The following is an 18,496-nucleotide window of genomic DNA, read 5'->3' as shown; positions in this document are numbered from 1 at the left end:
TAAATGACCCCGCAGGTTCCTTATGGAAAATGGCTTCCAGCCGATAGTTCTGAAAATTTGGATTTGAATAGTTCTCGAAGCTTAGATAAAAAGTTGTCATAGGCACTAAGCTGAGAAAATTATATTTTTCGAAATATAGTCGCCGAAAGGTAGGAGTTATAGTACCGCGAGGTATAAATTGAAGAAGACTCATTGTAAGGTCAAATGAAGAGAAGCCGCGCAATCTATCCAAAACGCATATTTCGGGGTTACTGAATCCGAATCAGCCATCCATTCGGGTATACAGATGCTATACAGGGTATACAGTATACAGAAGGTGCTCAGGGAAAATTATGATGAATTTCAATTGGATAAACATATAGATGAAAAAGGACTTCTAAGAGTACGAATCTTCTCAAGATTCCGAAATGCTGCAAGACATCAAATATTCATTAGTTATGTCAACGTGGATGAAGACTTAGATAACACAGATCAACATTTGATCTAAGCTTAATCACCGGACCTGACCAGGGCGCTTATAGATTTTTTGGATCGCTGATTCCGAATCCGAGGTTAGCTAAGCTCCATCACGTCAGATTCAAGGTCATTTGAAGGTCAAATGGCCAAAAATGGTCTAAAAAATCTGAAAAAATTCATACGTATGTTTTTGGGGTAGCCGAGTTCAAAGCCGCTGCTATTTTTACCATTCAAAGACATCTAAAGGTCGTATCCAGGTCATTTGGAGGTCAAATCGAGAAATACGGTCTAAAAAATCTGAGAAAATTTATACGTATGTTTTTGGAGTAGCTGAGTTAAAGTCCGCTGTCAGTTTTACCCCTGAAGGACATCTGAAGGTCATATCAAGGTAATTTGAAGGTCTAATCGAGAAAATCTGAAAAAATGTATACGTATGTTTTTAGGCTAGCTGAGATCAAAGCCGCTGTTATTTTAACCATTTAAGTACATCTAAAGGTCGTATCAAGGTCATGTCGAGGTCGTCTTGCCTTAACTGGTTGGACACACTCTTGTTCATGCCTTAACTGGCTAGGACATTCACTCGTCTTGCCTTAACTGGCTGGACACGCTTACATTTCTACCTAACTGACCGGAAAATTGCCTTAACTGGCTAGCCTCCTTTATGTTTTCGCCTCATTTGGTCAGGAGTCGTATACATACGTATACATTTTTTCAGATTTTTTAGACCGACCAGCGTGGCAATTTATCAAAAATGGTCCAATTTAAATTCTGAAAACGACATCTGAAAGTAAACGACAAAACCTCCAATTTGTATATCTGGGATTTTCGCTTGGGTGATGGGAAATATGCTAAAAATGCTCTTGAAAGTCGATCGAAAGTACGCCCGTATGTTTTCTATGTACCACTCGCAGTACTGAAATCGTCTTTTATAGTCTATGGGAAGTAATTCCTGCACAACAGTTATCTTCTATGGATGCAAATGCAGTTGTTTTTTAAAACTTTATGACATGTTTCAACTGAAAGCTCCAAAACGAAAAGTTTGGGTTATTAACTACATATACTTTAATCTAATCTCAAATTCAAATAAAAATTTCAAAGTTAAAATATTTTAGAGACAGAAACTAAATTTGAAAATATTTTAAATTAATTTCTTTTGGCTGCATACAGCCGCTCGATACCGTTAATGGATCACCCTGTATATCGTATTATTTACGTGCAAAATGAAAACTATAATTTCATTTGTGAAGAACGTAGCAGCAAGTAAGGTCCGGTTGCAGGATCATTGTTATTTAGTCCGCGAGCTGAAATAATTGCTCTGATACTACTTAAGAAATGGCATCATCACAGTAATTTAGAGAATCATAAAACCTAATTGATGCGTTACTATTAAGAGTTTAATTACAGAGACACGTTGTATAAGGCTCTATTAAATATCATCATTAATGTAATGATGGCTGTTATTTTCAGTTCCTTGATTCATTTTTTAAAGGAGAGTAACCTTCCAGGGCAGACGATTACTGAAGTTGGTTGAAAAAGATTCATCCGTAACTTGTGCTGATTCTTCACAAACTTCGATAGATGTTATACGTTCCGAAAATGGCAACAATACTACATGGGTTGTTATTAACGGAAAGGAAGTCAAATGTAATACAACAAAAAACGAAATGTCTATTACTATAAATGTAAAAGTTAATGTTAATAAGCAAATAAATTAAATTTGATTTATTATGGGTTTATTATGTTTTCATTATTCTACTAGTGAAATAAAGTTTCTTTATTCCACTAGTTGATAAAGTATCACTTTCGACAGTTCATATGTGTGAATAAAAGTCCAATGATTGTGGATAAAATAATGTAGGTAGGTAAATAATGTAACAGTTTTGGTACAAAATTCTTGTAATTTTTTATTTATAGTATTCACAGTCTTTCCGAAGTCAGTTCATCATGAATAAAAAACCGAGCAATCAAATTTAATGTGTTTCATAGGCGTCCCTAAAAAAGTTTTCTGCTAAAGGTAAAAAATTATAATAATTTGTATATACCTAATGTGTAGAAAATTTCTATTATATGTCCATTAGAAGGTGCCCATAAAAAATTAAAATTACCTAAATCATACCAAATTCCGCATTGCTGCACTGCACTGTTGGGCAATTTCTTCACCACTTGTCAAAAGCTGAGATTTATTGCCTAGTAGCTCAATGTAGCTGTTTGTATTTCATTTGCCCGCGCTTGCATTCTTCAACTGGGCGTATACATTTCTACCACCTCCACGTTTAGTTCGACCAGATCTGTATATGGGTATGGTTGAATAAATATGGGAACAAGTTTTTCAAATGTCGAGTTGCTGCGTCAGCGACCGAACCTGGTACATACCGTCAACGACTTAGTTCTTCAATTGATGTCGGAAAGACTATACCAGTGTTTTAAGTAAAACATTTACAGGAATATGCAAACTCTACAACTGACATTCTGATATTCATCTCAAAATTTTGTGGAAAAGTCGCTGTTTATGGTTCTGCATTTACGTTCTGCTAATTCCAGAGAAAATTTGACGCGACCGTAAAAACACACGCATACAAATATATTTTTTATCTTCCCCGTTTTAAAAACATAACAGCTCGCATCAGAATTGTCGGCGCACTCCTCCGATATCCACCCGGGGAACGGGCTTGTATCAGATCACAAAGACATGAATATTTGATCGGCCCTTTATTATGTATGTATTCGAAAGTGTAGCGCATATACGGCGTGTATCCGCGTCGGCATATCTAAAGGGACATTTATACCCTTATCATTCCGTATCTTGCAACCTTTCCTTTCGGTCCGAAAGGGATCAAACTTTTTAAAAATATACTATAAAACATAATCCCGCCGCCATACGTCATGAATTTATGGCTCGTCCCGCTCCTGCGACAAAAACACACCAAAATATATTTAGGGAATAAACATTTACGGGGGGATTTATGACTCGCGTGTACGTAAGTGTAATATGCAGAAAAGTTTGCGGATTTGGTCGAGAGTTTGATACTTTGAACAAGGGTTTCCGTTGTGCGGGTCCCCGAGCCAATATAAAGAAAAATGGTTCTTTCCAGGTGAGTTATTCCGCCAATACGACATACTTTTCGCTTATTCTTCTCGTGTATACAATAAATATGTGTGAGTTGTGGACAGGATCAACCAAATGATTCGCTGCTTGTTCGGGAATGTGTCGTTTCTGTGCATAGTCAACAAATATTAAAGTTTGCAAAAAAGTACTTTTGTCAAATAATTTTTCAAACCGTCTATAAGAATTTATAAACATTTAATAAATTGATTGTAATATTAATACACGTAAACGTATAGGAATAAAAGTGTGAATTTACATTACCTGATTTGGCTTAACCAATCAGATTAATGAAGTGATCATCGCGACTACCGCGCCTGTGTAGAAAAATGCGCTAGTTGTTTGTTTAGATGCATTTGTGGCGTAATAATATAGCACAGTGTTTTAACTATCTACATATAATGTTATGTAAATAAATACTGACTTAAGTAAACAATATGGCTTTATGTAATCTATATGAATACCTCAGTATATCTTTCATTTAATTTGAACTATTTTTAGAAAAGAACACAAAAAACTGTCGCTCATTTCGGTACCTAGTTAGGCTTAACTAGTTTTTTATCCGTCAATTTGGTGTATGTACATTTATTATCAAGTTCTATTAAATCGATTACTGATGTTATCAATTTATTTCATGTAATAAAGTAAATTGAGGCAAATATTATCGTTGTTTGTGCCCACGCAATGTATGTACATATATTTAAAAATATTTACACAACATTAAATCGATGCGAATACGAATAGGTGCTTTATAAACCAATAACGACTCTAATTTGCCCATATTTTCACGTCGAAATAATGTATTGAAATTGAAAGACTCTGCTCGCGCATATTTCAATTTGAGTAATGTCAGGTTCGTCTCCAGGATATTTCAAAGGAAGCCAATTATTTAAAAATGTAAAACATTTTGTAGATAATTTTGAAGTGAATTTATTGTCATAATATAAGATAATGAAGTCTTATGAACAGCACCAGCCTGTCATAATTTATGTTGTCCACAAGAAATCTTTACCCTCATGTATTCATATCTTGTGAATAGATATCTATTCAGATATATACAGGGTGATTCACAACTTATCCAAAAAAATTTGAGAATAGATGCGGCATGAGAAATGGAGTCAATACCGTAAAAAATTTTTTTTGTAAAATTCTTAGTTTCCGAGAAAAAAATTATTGAAGTTATAGTACATTCAACCACTACATAGCTGGACAACTGTAGTCTCTAGCGTCGTTCGCAATACGCATGGAGAGTCACGTGGCCTTAGCGACTCCGAATACTGAAATCTGTCGTTGCGATAGTGTTTACCTCTTATCTGTGTGTTATTTCTAAATTTGATTCTACAGCATTTACAACACAAATTGCCCTCCCGTGTAGGGAGCGCCCATAAATATAAAATATCCTCACATGATTAAATCGATGGGAGTACTAATTGGTAATTTATGAAGTACTAACGTGCCAAATTCGTTCATATCCGCCCGAATAATATATATCGAGAATGTGGTCGCGGTCGAAATTTTACCAGTGGCAGAACGACCCGCCAGGCGCAATATAGTTTAATTTAATTAAAACGGGTTCTCAAAACCTCTATAACAAATTCCCGCGGCCATTAAAAATTCAAAATTGGATTCGGCCCGTTATACATCCAGCTCGTAAACATTTATTAATATTGTACATATTTGTTCGGCGGGTTGTTAAAGTTTAATAACCACGCGGTTTAAACTGGAAAATTGCCGCGCTGTCGGGTAAAATAATTCAATGATAACGATCAGGAATGCTGATAAAAGGAATTAGCGTCGGTCGGATGCATATATGTTTATATAACTGAATTTTTACGGGATTAAATGCGTTTTTCCTATGAGCGCTAAATTAGCGAATAATTTGCAAATGGACCGGAAAATTTCTGGACAATTTGAACACATCGGGGTGGAAATATACAAAGTGCGTTCCAAAGTAAGCAGAACTTTTCAAAAATAGGTATTTGTTGTGAGGCAATTACATGCGTCAGAAAGATATATTCTTTACCGATTTCATCACATTTGGACGAATAGAAGCGGGGTTATTGCGTTTGAAGTGACACACCATGGTACGAAATGCCTAAAAGGTGGCCAAAAATAAAAATGTATTCCAAATTGTACAAGAGTGGGTATACTGGGGCTTTGGGCCCAACTGATTACGAATTTGATATCAAAATTGAAAAATTCAAAATTGCGAATCCAATATGGCGGATTAAATTTTAAAAAAGTGGAATAAACTGACAAAAATAGGTGTTTCGGACAACACTGATTTTTTTGACAACACTAATTACGAATTTCATATTGAAATTGAAAAATTTTAAATGTCGGATCCAATATGGCGGACGAAATTTGACAAAAGTGGAATAAACTAACGGAAGTGGATATTGGGATTTTTGGCCGCAGCAATTATGCGAAAATTCAATTTATTCTAAAGCAGACAAATTTCAATTCTTAAAAATTCGTCATTTGATCATGTTATACTATTGAATATTGTTGAAGGGCTCAGAGTTAAAGCTTTCTTTCTTTAATATTATTTGTTACTCAAATTTTAATACGCATAAATGAATACTTGAGTGTTTTGAGTTTGGAACTTAGCAGATCTGATCCGGTCAAACGGACCTAGGATTCGGATTAACCGACCTCAAAAACGTATAGATGGTACATTGGTTTACTTAGTTGGCAATTGATTCTCTACATTTGACTTTGCATTGACCTTAACGCAGACTTGATCGGATCAAACGGACACCGGATTCGGATAAACCGTCCCGAAAAACGTATAGATATGGAGGTTTACTTTGTTGGAAAATAATTCTCTACATTTAACCTTGAACTGACCTTAACGCAGACCTGATCGGATCAAACAGACACCGGTTTCGGATACAGTGACCCCAAAAACATATAGATACCAGGGTCTTATCTTTCAAATATTTCACTTTTTCTGTAGGGCTGTGAATTGACAAAATCGCATCGACTATCCATTTCTATGTCATGCTCGACTTTTATTTCTCTTTATTTACTTATTGCCCTTTACTATTCTACTTATATGTATTTTTCCAAACATTACTTTTACTTATTTTATAATAAGTGCAATACTCTTTTCACTTTTTATTCGACATTCACGAAATAATTGAATTACGATTTATTGCAACTTTTGCTTTATCCATATCGTAAACTTGAAAGCGCAGATGTTTTTTTCATAATATTATAGTAAATTGATCATAGATTACGGGTAAATAAGTAATTTAGCCTTATAGTGCCTTATATATAACTTTTAAGTTCACTATTGAATGACTTTCGTAATAAATTTAAGCATTATTTGTCATAAACAATAATGAAAATAAGTGGACAATGAATAATTTATTATGAATAATTTAGTCCTATTGCCAACCTGATACTTAAAAAATTCCAAATAGAAACTTTTTTTTCATTTTTGGCCAGCATTTAGGCATTTCGTACCATAGTGTGACAGTATGTTTGTGTCATCGGTACAAAAATCCCCGTATTCGCCTGATTTGGCACCGTGCGACTTTTACCTTTTCGCAAAAATGCATTTTAGGCTATTGATTATAGATAGGATTTTAAAAGGAACTACTACTACATTCAAGATATTTTATTACATGACTCGTTCAAACGGTCATTTTAGATGAAAAAAACGCGGAGTGCTATTAAATTAGAGAGTGGAAATTGGAGATGGGGGTGAAATTGCACCCCTTTCAGTTTTTTAATTGTAGCTCGAAAACGAAGCAAAATTTCGCTATAGTTCATAGGAAAAATTATTTATTTAATTTCCCATCGAAATGGTTTATTTAAAAAGTTTAAAAGAAAAATTGTATGCAAAAAATCGTTGATAAACAATTTGAAAAAAAGCAAAAAATTCAATTTTTTAATTTTTTTTTACTTTTTTGCCTCTAGTTTTTTTTTTAGTAAAGATAGGTATAGGCATTGCTTCATAAAAAAAGTAGATAAAATTTCCTTCAAAATAAGAGGTTGTAAAGTATTTTTGGATGAAAATTGACTGATATGGCAGCTCAAAGTTAGCCAATTTTTCGATTTTCGTCGCGTTTACCCTTATACGTTTTAATTCTCATTTTTTGCAAAAAAAAAGAAGGAAATAAGACGTTCAAGGATTTTCATCACATGACTTGTTCGAAGGGTCATTAAAAATGAAAAAACCGCGGGGTGCTATTAAATTAGAGGGTTGAAATTGAAGATAGGGGTGAAAATTTTGCAGTTTTTTAAATATAGCACGAAAACGAAGCAAAATTTCGATGTAGTTCATAGGAAAAATTTTGTAGAGAATTGAATTTCCCATCGAAATGGCTTATTTAAAAAATTTGTAAACAATTTAAAATAAACAAAAAATAAGAATTTTTAATGATTTTTTTTTTACTTTTTTGACTCTAATCTTGTTTTTAGTAGAAATAGGTAAAAAAATTGCTGTACAAAAAAAACTAGATGAGATTCCCTTCAGAAGTTTTTGGACTAATATTGACTGAGTTATAACCGGTCAAACTTAAATATTTTTTAGATTTTCGTTGTTTTTAACATAATCCGACAGACGATCCAAAACACTCATTCGACGTGTTTTTAGGCCATGCAGATCGCTGCATTGAGTCGGAAGCGGACTATTTTGAATAATATAAAACGGTTTTGCTAAAAAATCTTTTCGATCTTATTTTTAAAAAGTCCTGTTTACTCTGGAACGCAGCTTGCACTTCTACTTGTCTGTTCTATTTAGGTCTAGGATTATATCAACTAAATAAAATTTTACTTTATCTGAGTAGGCAGTAGGACTAAAAGGAAATATAGTAAGTTAAATTTGGTGAAAATTCTATTCAGAACTACTAAAAATAAATTCGTAAAAAGTCACCGAGTGATTGAATTATTTCTGAAAATTCATCGCCCTAAAATTGCTAGTCGGATATTCCAATCTCCACTAACACATAGTCCGTAAAGATCCGGGTCCGTCCATCAAAGAATAATAATAATTAGTTCATATACGTTTTAAATGACAGATCCATATTGAATTTTTCCATTGCTCTCAGTAAATTGGTTTTGGTTATATGCTGTATTTTTCTTCTTTAGCAAATACTTCACCTCCACTTTTACCTTATGACTATTGGTTCATTCTGTATGGTTTGTATGTATTGTTTTTTGCGGACGTAGGATAATATGCCTTCTATAAGTGGGACAAATGATCTATAGTCTGTTTAGAAATGAAAGAGAGTAATAAAAGCTTCTTATGTATGCAAATCGTAAATAAATGTAGTACTGGTGCTTATATTCAATATTTTTATATTATGTATTAATGGTATAGACGAGGTGTGCTTTTAAAAAAACTTTGTGTGGCCGGGTTGTACTAAATTATAGCAGGTAGCTAAAATTTAATCCCCGAGAATCCGTCTTTGTATATGCCGCTTCAAATTCTCGGTCCATTTCTCTTATAAGTAAACAATATAAAAACAGCATTTCAAAACATGAGGCTACTTTAAGCATCATAACCGGGTTAAGAGGGTTTTTAGTAATTCAAATAAAATTATTCAATATTATTATCAAAATATTTATTTAAATTTAATGAATAGACTTTTATTCCACACAAAAATATATGTATTTTGAAAATTCAAATTATGGTGAGTAAATGTAGTGTTGTATAAATGTACAATAAAGAAAATAAAAAAGTAGGTATATTAAAATTCATCCTCTGAATATTCTGATGAATTATCTTCGTCTCCTAGATTGATAACGATAGGTTCCACAGTAACGTCAATTAAATTATCGAGTTCCCACATTTTCTCCTCTTCTTTTTGTACATGATGTATACATCTTTGCCAGTTATCTGCAGTTACTCGTTCCAAGGAATTTTTTAACAAAATTTTCACGTCACTTAATTTAAACGTCGTATTATTTCGCGCTACATCTCCTTTTACCTGCGCCCAGACTAATTCGATTGGGTTAAGTTCACAGTGATAAGGTGGTAACCGTAGTACCGTTATTTGGCGATTTGTTGCCATTTCATCGATAACATATTTTTTCTGATCTTTATTAAGATTGACAAGTGTCAAAAGTTCCTTTTTCACCATATTTGTTTCAAAAGAAATGTTTTTTCCGGATAACCATTGAATTATATCGGCTTTCCTCCAAGCAGTCGTAGGCGTCCGCTCGGTCTGCCGTGAATGGTAACTGGCATTATCCATGACAATTACAGACCCCGGAGGAATAAGATCCAACATCTGTGTAAAATACTCTTCGAAAACATCTGCGTTCATGTCTTCGTGATAGTCACCTGTATTTTTAGATTCAAATAAAAGTAAACCGCCATCTACAAAACCACTGGCACTACCTATATGTGTCACTATTAATCTTCGCCCTTTACCTGAAGGTGCCTTGAACCCTGTTGAAAGTCCATCCAAAAATGCTTGTCGAAAACTTTTTACATTTTTATCTTGCCATACTTTTGTTACAGTATATCCCTCGTTGACCCAAGTTTCGTCTAGATAATAAATATTCCTCCCTTCGTCACGGAATTTTCTAATTGATCTTAAGTAGGATCTTCGCCAACAAATAATTTCATCTTTATCGATAAGAACTGACTTCCTGTTCTGCTTTTCCCAGCAAAAATTCAACTCTCGTAAGACGGCCCATAATTTGCTTCTACTGATTTTTGGCAAATCGTTGTCCTCTGAAAGTTCACTTAAAATTTTGTTTAGCGTTGGTATTTCTTTTTTAAAATAAAATGAGTGTACTTTTCTGCGAATGACATTTTTGAAGAAATCATCTATAACGACTTTTGACCTCCCTGTAGATGATTTTGGGGGATTTACAGTATCTTGTTCATTTTTTGTTTCCTTTAAAAGTCTGTAGATAGTCGATTTTCCAATCCCTGTCATTTTTGTTAGCATTAGTGTTACCCGATAATTACCTGAAACGAAATATTACCACGCCCATGGCCGGTTCTTATCTCGGGGTTTTATTACTCTCTTTCATTTCCAAACAGACTATAACTACATTTTGATGTCTTGATTACAGACGGACACTCCATCTGTAATAGTAGATGTAGTAATAATAATAATAATAATAACAACAATGCTACATCTGTGAATGGTTACTGGTACTCAAAGCAGGTTTCATAATAATAATAATAATAACAACAATGCTACATCTGTGAATGGTTACTGGTACTCAAAGCAGGTTTCTAAACGGCTAAATTGAGGAAAATTAACCTTCTATTTTGCAGGTACTATGAAAGCAATGCCTGTGTCGTCACTAGGCGAAACATTTTAAAATATTATTTCTTGTTTTTAATAGTAGTAACCTTGAACAAAGACTGAGTAAATTTATTAATGATAAATCATCAAAACGTATTCCTTTATTTTAAGTTCTGCTTTGTACCAGACGTGAAAAGGAAAAGTTATTTTTACCTTGAATCTTTAGATCCGCGTGAAAAAGGAAGGCAATTTCTATGAAAACCCAATTCCATCGCGGTTTTCTGCAGTGGAAGCGAAAAACATTTACCGCCGAGCTGATAAATGGCTCCGAACGCGTAAATAATAAAATTTTATTTCAACAAATTGGAAGTTTTTATCATCCGACGGCCCACTGGGGCTTTTCTGTGCCTGGAAGTGTTTCCCCGCCGAAGCGTTTGCGGCCTTTTTCCACGTATCCTCGAGCAACACCCAGTAAAAGGATAATATCGTAAAGGCTCGATACGATTGTGATTTTTGGTTTGTAATTTCCCGCAGCCGGTGTTGGAATATCGAACGTTCTCGCCGGGAAAGAAGTGGGACCGCAAGGCAGGGCCGGTCCCGGGGGTATCGGAACGAATTCTTCTACTACCGCGCGTGAATTACTACGCGGAAAAATACCTTGTTACTACAATATATTACTAAATTGTTATAAATCAATATACTATTATCATTAAATTACCATTTTTACTCTTCTTTAAGGCATTAAGCTAATTCAAACAAATTCAAGATAAAAATGTTTGTTTAAATCTTATTAAATGGAGTCAACAATGTTCTTCGACACCACACATCTAGGTACGAAAAACAAATTCAACGCGCAGACAAGATTTCTAACTGCTGATACTGGAAACAACTAACTACTCTATAATAATTACACAGTTCCACAAAAAAAAATTGTAACTAAAAAACTTAATTTTCTGCGTTTAGTGAATCTATTTTATTAACTACTAGCTAAAACAAACACGAAACAAAAATGCGACTATGAAGTTTTAAATGATTCACAATAAGAAAAAAACAAACAATTATTAAAATTCAATGAAATAAAAGTATGTTTGCAAGTATCTATGTATGTTCCGACTACCTAAAGACAACAAATACAAAACAAAAATGTGACCTTAAAATATCGAACGCAATTATAACTTTCCAACAACACCCAGAAAGAAAACACAGTCGTCAGTCGTCACCTCCATTCGCTCCAAGTCAGTTTATTAAAGGATCACGCGCGTGTTATCGTTCGGCTTATTAGCTAAACAGTAGGCAAGACGGTGGGGAGGGTCGGCGATCGCATCAAGCGAAGCGAGGCGCTTGAATTTTATTCTCGCGTCCGTAATTTTTTTGCGATTATTCCTAAGATATTCATTTAAATTATATGGTATAAAAGAGTAAAATAATGTGCATGAAATGCTTAAAGCCTCTAACTTATTTAAAATTATAAGGATTAATACAGTATTTGTGTAAATAGCTTTTACATTACCGCTTTATAATTGACAATTTTTTAAAGTATTAAAATGGATATAGGTAGTATGTTATTTTTAACATATAGACATATGCCATCGCGGATTTTTCTGTAGGCATATATAAGATACACAATTCCACCATACATTGATACACTACATAAACTTAAACTTAAAAATCCGGTAGTCCGCTCATACGAAAAAAATGTTTTTTTTACCCAAGTCGTTGTAAAGGTGTTTTAAGTAGAATGCAGTAACAGTGTTATTATTTTGATAAAAGTTATCGACGAATAACTGGTTAAAATCGAGTACAGTTACGTATTTTGATGAAATTACACTCACTTTAAAATGTGGCGAATGCGCCGGAGAAATCATATTTATAATTTTTTATATTCGTACCTACATGATTCAGTAATAACCTTAATCTATTAATTCCAGGAACATTTAGAAATCAAAGCTAAATTTCCTGATTTATCGTTTCATTTTCTAAATTAATGACTTAATTATTAAATTCCAGTCCTTTTACCTTTTATTACAAAAATCATCGGGGTATAGTACATATCTAAGGTAATGCATAATTAATAAAAAATCCGATATTCTGAGAAAACACATAGATTTTATGTTTTTTTATATAAATTTGTACATGGTGACTGGTGTTGCAGCGACATCTAAGTTATATTTTTAGTGTGAAGTAGTCGTTTTCATACAATTCTCAAAAATCTCCCTTCAAGAATTCTTCAGTAAACCTCTTATACCCTGAAAAAAACTTATATAACTGATACAACGAAGAGGTACTGTCTCTGATTTGCTCAGATTTTCTAAAATACGCATAGAACCCCCTTTAAGAGCATTCACATTCAAAAATTGACCATAAAACATAGCCAGGTGCATGTATCATTTAAAAAAAAAATAGGAAATTACAAAAAAAATCTGAAACAGTTTTCCCCAAAATGAAATTAAATGGCCCTCTATCCAGTTTATATGCTATTTTTTAGATGCAACTATTAAAAATTACTTTGTCTAGATGTACCTCAACTTCAACTAGTACGTCTCTGGTTTTGGACACTGCTTCAAGAGGTAACTAAAAAAGAATAGCACACGCATGTGTTTTTAATACCGCCGATCACGATTTCTATTTGCATAATGGGATCTGTAACCGATTCCACCTCGGTTGGGCACGAGGTTGAAGAGGGAAATAAAAGTAGTTCAGAATTTTCCCTCCGCTTTGCCTCTGTTTTAAAAACAATATCTACTTTCCAACGTCGATTTCTAAACTGGAATTGTTACCGTTCGCCAGTGTATTTTTAGGAAGTTACAAATACGTACATACATATACATACTATAATTTCTTGGGCCGTGTTGTGGTACCGAATTGGTAAATAAAATTTTAGAAAACAATAGATACCTACTTCTTTCCGATGTTTTTTAAAAACGATTAATTTAAAAACGATATTTCAGTTATACTTTAGTAAATTTTATTTGTATTTCAGATTAGCCAATTCACTTTCACAAAATATCACTTAATTAATTTCAGAATTCGGCAATTCGATTCCAAAACACTTAAACTTAAGTACATATATTCCAAAAGTGTAAACTTTATTATTAATACCTCGGATAGGAAGACCGGGGTATATACCGAATTTAAACACTAGCAATTAACAATAACACAATAATATTACTTATAACACAATAGTAACTATAATAATAACACTAATAGTAACAACCAACACTAACAACTGACTATAACAATAACACAATAACACTAGCAATAATTTGCTGATGGTTATATCCTTCACATAGGTATATTCCACTTAAAAATATGTATTTGAAGTAATCAGTACGATCTATGCGTCTGCATACAATAAAGGAACGCATAGAGACTTGCCTCTGACTTAAAAATAGAACTCAATGCCACTTTAGCGTGTAAAGGCACAATTATTTCTTCTTATTTTCCACAAAAATATGGCACAGCCCATTTGAGTTACTAAATTTACTCCGAACACGACAGTGCATATCCGATTTCAGTTCAAAGACGTTGTTTGGGGCCTAAGTGGCGGTTACTTTTCCAGAAAAATGTAAATTGGCATTAAAAAAATTTACGAAAAATTAAATGCTGCAATATATATTTTTGTTTTAGATAAATGAATATTGTTTGATTAATTTAGTTAATATTGCGTTTGTGTACCTATTTTTCAAGTATATAAGCTACGCAAAAAAGGAAATAATTTTTGTTAAAAATAAATTCAATGAAAAAAGTATTCCTTTTTGATGCGTTTAGATAGGTACAAATTACAATTATTTTTCTTTCTTGTTTTTTTTTATTAACTATTCATACCGGGTGGGGCATTTATCATGAGATAAAATAATATCTCGGTTGGACTCGATTATTTCGAAAAAAGTTTCAGACAAAAATTGTAGGGCACCCACATCACGGATTTCGATTGAAATACGAAAAAAAAAGAAAATTTTCGTTCTTATTATTTTTTCGATTTAACCCATATTTTGGCCATAAAATGGCCATAAAAGAAACAACAATCTTGAGACAACGGAGTGCCTTGTTGGGATCACTTAAAAAAAATTTTTCATTCCAAAGTTGTAGGGTGAAAAGGGGACTATCTTGATATGACCTTGAAAACGACCTTGACTTTGACTTCAAGGTTGTTTGAAGATCAAATTCAAAATTTTAAATGGGACCCTCCTTTTTGACCTCGGAAATTACAAGAGCGGAAAATTTTACAATAAGAATGAACACCTCAAGAACAAGATCAGATATCAAGGTCATTTTAAGGTCGAAAAACTGTATAATTATCAACTACTTTTAGCACTATCCAGGAATAACGACGTGGAGTAGTGGTTTTTTATTCTCTTTACCACGACCTAATCTTTATTTCACGAACCATAAAGAACATTAATAATAATATCAAAATGAAGTGATTGAAAAATGTCAAAAAATAAAACCTAATCTTTATTTGTTATACACCACGCAGCAGTTAAGTATAATTTACCAGTCTCGGACTTTACTGGTCGCTCGCTCCGCTCGGGCGCAAAATCGTCCTCGAGTGGTACATAATACTTACCTCCTTTATGGTGTCAAACGACCTCATTTTCATGTCACAACTTTTGTATGAGACAGTTTTTTTAAAAAAAGTGATTTCAACAAGGCACTCCGTTGTCTCAAGGTTCTTGTTTTTTTGTTTTTTATGGCCATTTTGTGGCCAAAATATGGGTTAAATCGAAAAAATTTGTGGTAAAAAATTGACGTTTCCACTTAAAAAACTAAACTTCCGGTCTATAAACACAATTTCCGGTCTAGACCAGAGGTCATAATATGCATCTTTGAATGGCCCTCTCGGAGCCCTTTTGTCTGAAACTTTTTTCGAAATAATAGATAAGTTCTGATTTAGTCAATATTACTTTATTTGTGGTCCATTTGCAGGTTAAGTGGCTAATATGGCGCTGCATTATTGACAGTGCATGGCTCTATAGACAAACACGACTATATGCGTTATGATCAAAGCACCTAAATGCGACTGACTTGGCCGCGTGTACTTTCCTAGGGCTATAAGCGTTGTTTGGGAATCGTTACTGAATCTGTAATTATTGTAGGGACGGAATGAATGGACGCATTGTTGCATAAGCCTTAAAACTGCATTGCCGGTTTCAGCCGTTCCGTGTTCAGGGATCGTAAAAGTAAACCGCAGTTCGGTTTAAAATTGGTTTACATAATTCATGTCAGATGGAGTACGTTTATGTTTTATGACAGTTTTCCAATAGTAGATAACTGGTCTCCGAGTTTACTATTGTCTTGGAATGTCTCGGCCATAAAGCGATTCGTATAGGGAACGTTCGTGCTGGTGCATCGATGATAAAAAATATTAAACAACAATAACGCCAATAGGCCCATTCAGCAGAATTTTTTTTTGCATATTCCAAAAGTTTACCCTTTAATTAGTTAGTATGCCGAAAATCAATTTTTTGTTTCAACGAGAAATGTGTGAACTAAATTAATGAAAACAAAGCGCGGAAAAACGTTCAGCAACTATTGCCTGACGTCATAATACCGGTACGGGCGACTGGCAGAGCAGTGCGCTCGCGCTCGCCCTCGCTCTCATCCCATTCTGTGTTAATACATACGGTGTGTGGTTCGCTTGGCAGTTTCGTTAATCATTGTTTTTATGTCTAAATGGGTCGAAACCGAGGATTGTACAAATATTGTTTAGTTCCAGGCTGCAAAAGTACCTCAAGATCGACTCTGAATAAAATATTTATTTCATTACCGAAAAATGAAAAGTTTGTATGATGTTATCCACGGTATCCCCAGCCACGGTATGCAACTCAAAACCACCATCATTTTTCTTTGGTTGCACGTCTAGGGGGTTGTAAAATATTATTATTTAAACATTTAGAGCACAATTTTCAACTTTATGCCGGAAAAAAATTCTACCCCATCTAAATGTTCGTGTTCACAAAAAATTCGAAATACGTCGGCGAGAGGGACCTATAAGCAGTTAAGAACCACTCTCGTTTTTCTTTGGTTGTCCGTCTAGGGGGTTATAAATATTATTATTTAAACATTTAGAGCAGAATTTTCAAATTTATACCGAAAAAAAAAATTTCTACCCCATCTAAACGTTCCCGTCCACAAAAAATTTCGAAATACGTGGCTAGAGGGACCTATAAGCAATTTATTTAAATAATAATAAAATTTTACAACCCCCTAGACGGGCAACCAAAGAAAAACGAGGATGGTTCTGAGTTGCTTCAAATACTAGTCAAAGTACTACTGGCACATCATACACGTCGTCGCATACATCCTCAAGTACCAAGTCTAGTACGTTGGGTACATTTGTACAAAAATGGAACGCAAAAGAAAATGTAGAAAAGCGAACCATTTACGTCATTGAGAAAAATCCGAAAATATATTTAGGTATTCCAAGTCATTCTATGTTTATAATAAATATGTTGTGTGAAAAATGCATTTCAACAAGACTTGATGTATATCTCTTATACACTATATTTATACACTTAAAAATATAGGTATTTAATATAGGTAAAAGTAACTTATTATTAATCCTATTGACCTAATTTTTCTAAGATATATTTAGGTGGTTAAATACTATCAGAAAATGAAAGAAAAAGTTTAAAATTATATATCACTGAATGGGCCTATTCTTTCAATTTTATTTGAGTCTCGGTTTCATCCATCACAGCAATGGCTGATGCTATTCTACTCCACATGCTCCGCTGACTCTTCGCGGTTGCGTAATAAGTAGGGTAGTAATTAATACCTATTTAATTTTAGGGAACACATTTATAACGAGTAAGTGTTTGTATCTGGAATTATATGATTCGTTTCAATCATTATTTGTACATACTGGGTGTTCCACCTAAGAGGGATTCTTGTACCTCTGTAACTGTAAAATTTATAAAGAAATGGTTTTAATAAAAGTTGTCTGGAATCATGTGGCCATCCTGTATATTATTGCGTTAATTCCTTGGTTAATATTAGGTAGAGTTTATTAAATGTACATGGTGTTTAAAACTTACAGTTTTCAAGATAAAATCAGTTGTATAAACCCTTATGTATAAAAAATGCTTACAAAAATTATTTGTTGATGTCTGTTAAATTTTTATACGTGAATAGCTTAAATTATATCTTCCAACAAAGTCCTGTATGTATTTGTGTATGCCTGGGCCGTATTAAGGGTGGCAGCCACCCTTATTTATAAAAATTGCTTATAAAAATTATTTGTTAATGTCTGTTAAATGTTTATAAGTGATTTGCTTAAATTATCTCTTCCAACAAAGTCCTGTATTATGGTTAGAAGTGTCATGAAAGTCACCTTTTTTCCGTATTTTCTGCATAAGAATGTAAATCAGTTACAATGACTTGTTAAAAATGCAATGGCGTAGATTTTTTCTCTGTCCAGTTGTACACCACTGGTTGAACCTTTAAAACCTTTAGGGAATGTAAGGCCTACTATCATACATTATCTGTACCTACCAAATTTTATTGAGATCGGTTACTAGATTCCGGAGATATAAACAAAAAATCATCTGTATTACTGAACTCATCAAGTGATATTTTTCTTCAAGGATATTGATTTTGACATTCTTTGTATTATCGCAAGCAATCTGAAACCACCTGTATAAAAGTGGAACACGTTTAAACTTATGGACTAAAAAGTGGAGACGATCTCCATATGCCCAAAAAGATTTACTATTTA

At 33.6% G+C, this 18,496-nt stretch overlaps 1 protein-coding gene across 3 annotated transcripts in view; it reads right to left on the bottom strand.

Annotated features, from left to right (window-relative positions):
* Positions 1–18,496, bottom strand: part of LOC108911280 (uncharacterized protein CG43867) — a 375,733-nt gene that overhangs the window by 283,119 nt on the left and 74,118 nt on the right. The gene's annotated exons all lie outside the window — the stretch shown is intronic.

The sequence above is a fragment of the Anoplophora glabripennis genome, unplaced genomic scaffold (genome assembly GCF_000390285.2).
Source record: "Anoplophora glabripennis isolate ALB-LARVAE unplaced genomic scaffold, Agla_2.0 scaffold304, whole genome shotgun sequence".
Taxonomy (NCBI): domain Eukaryota; kingdom Metazoa; phylum Arthropoda; class Insecta; order Coleoptera; family Cerambycidae; genus Anoplophora; species Anoplophora glabripennis.
This window is presented reverse-complemented; position numbering and strand designations above follow the sequence as displayed.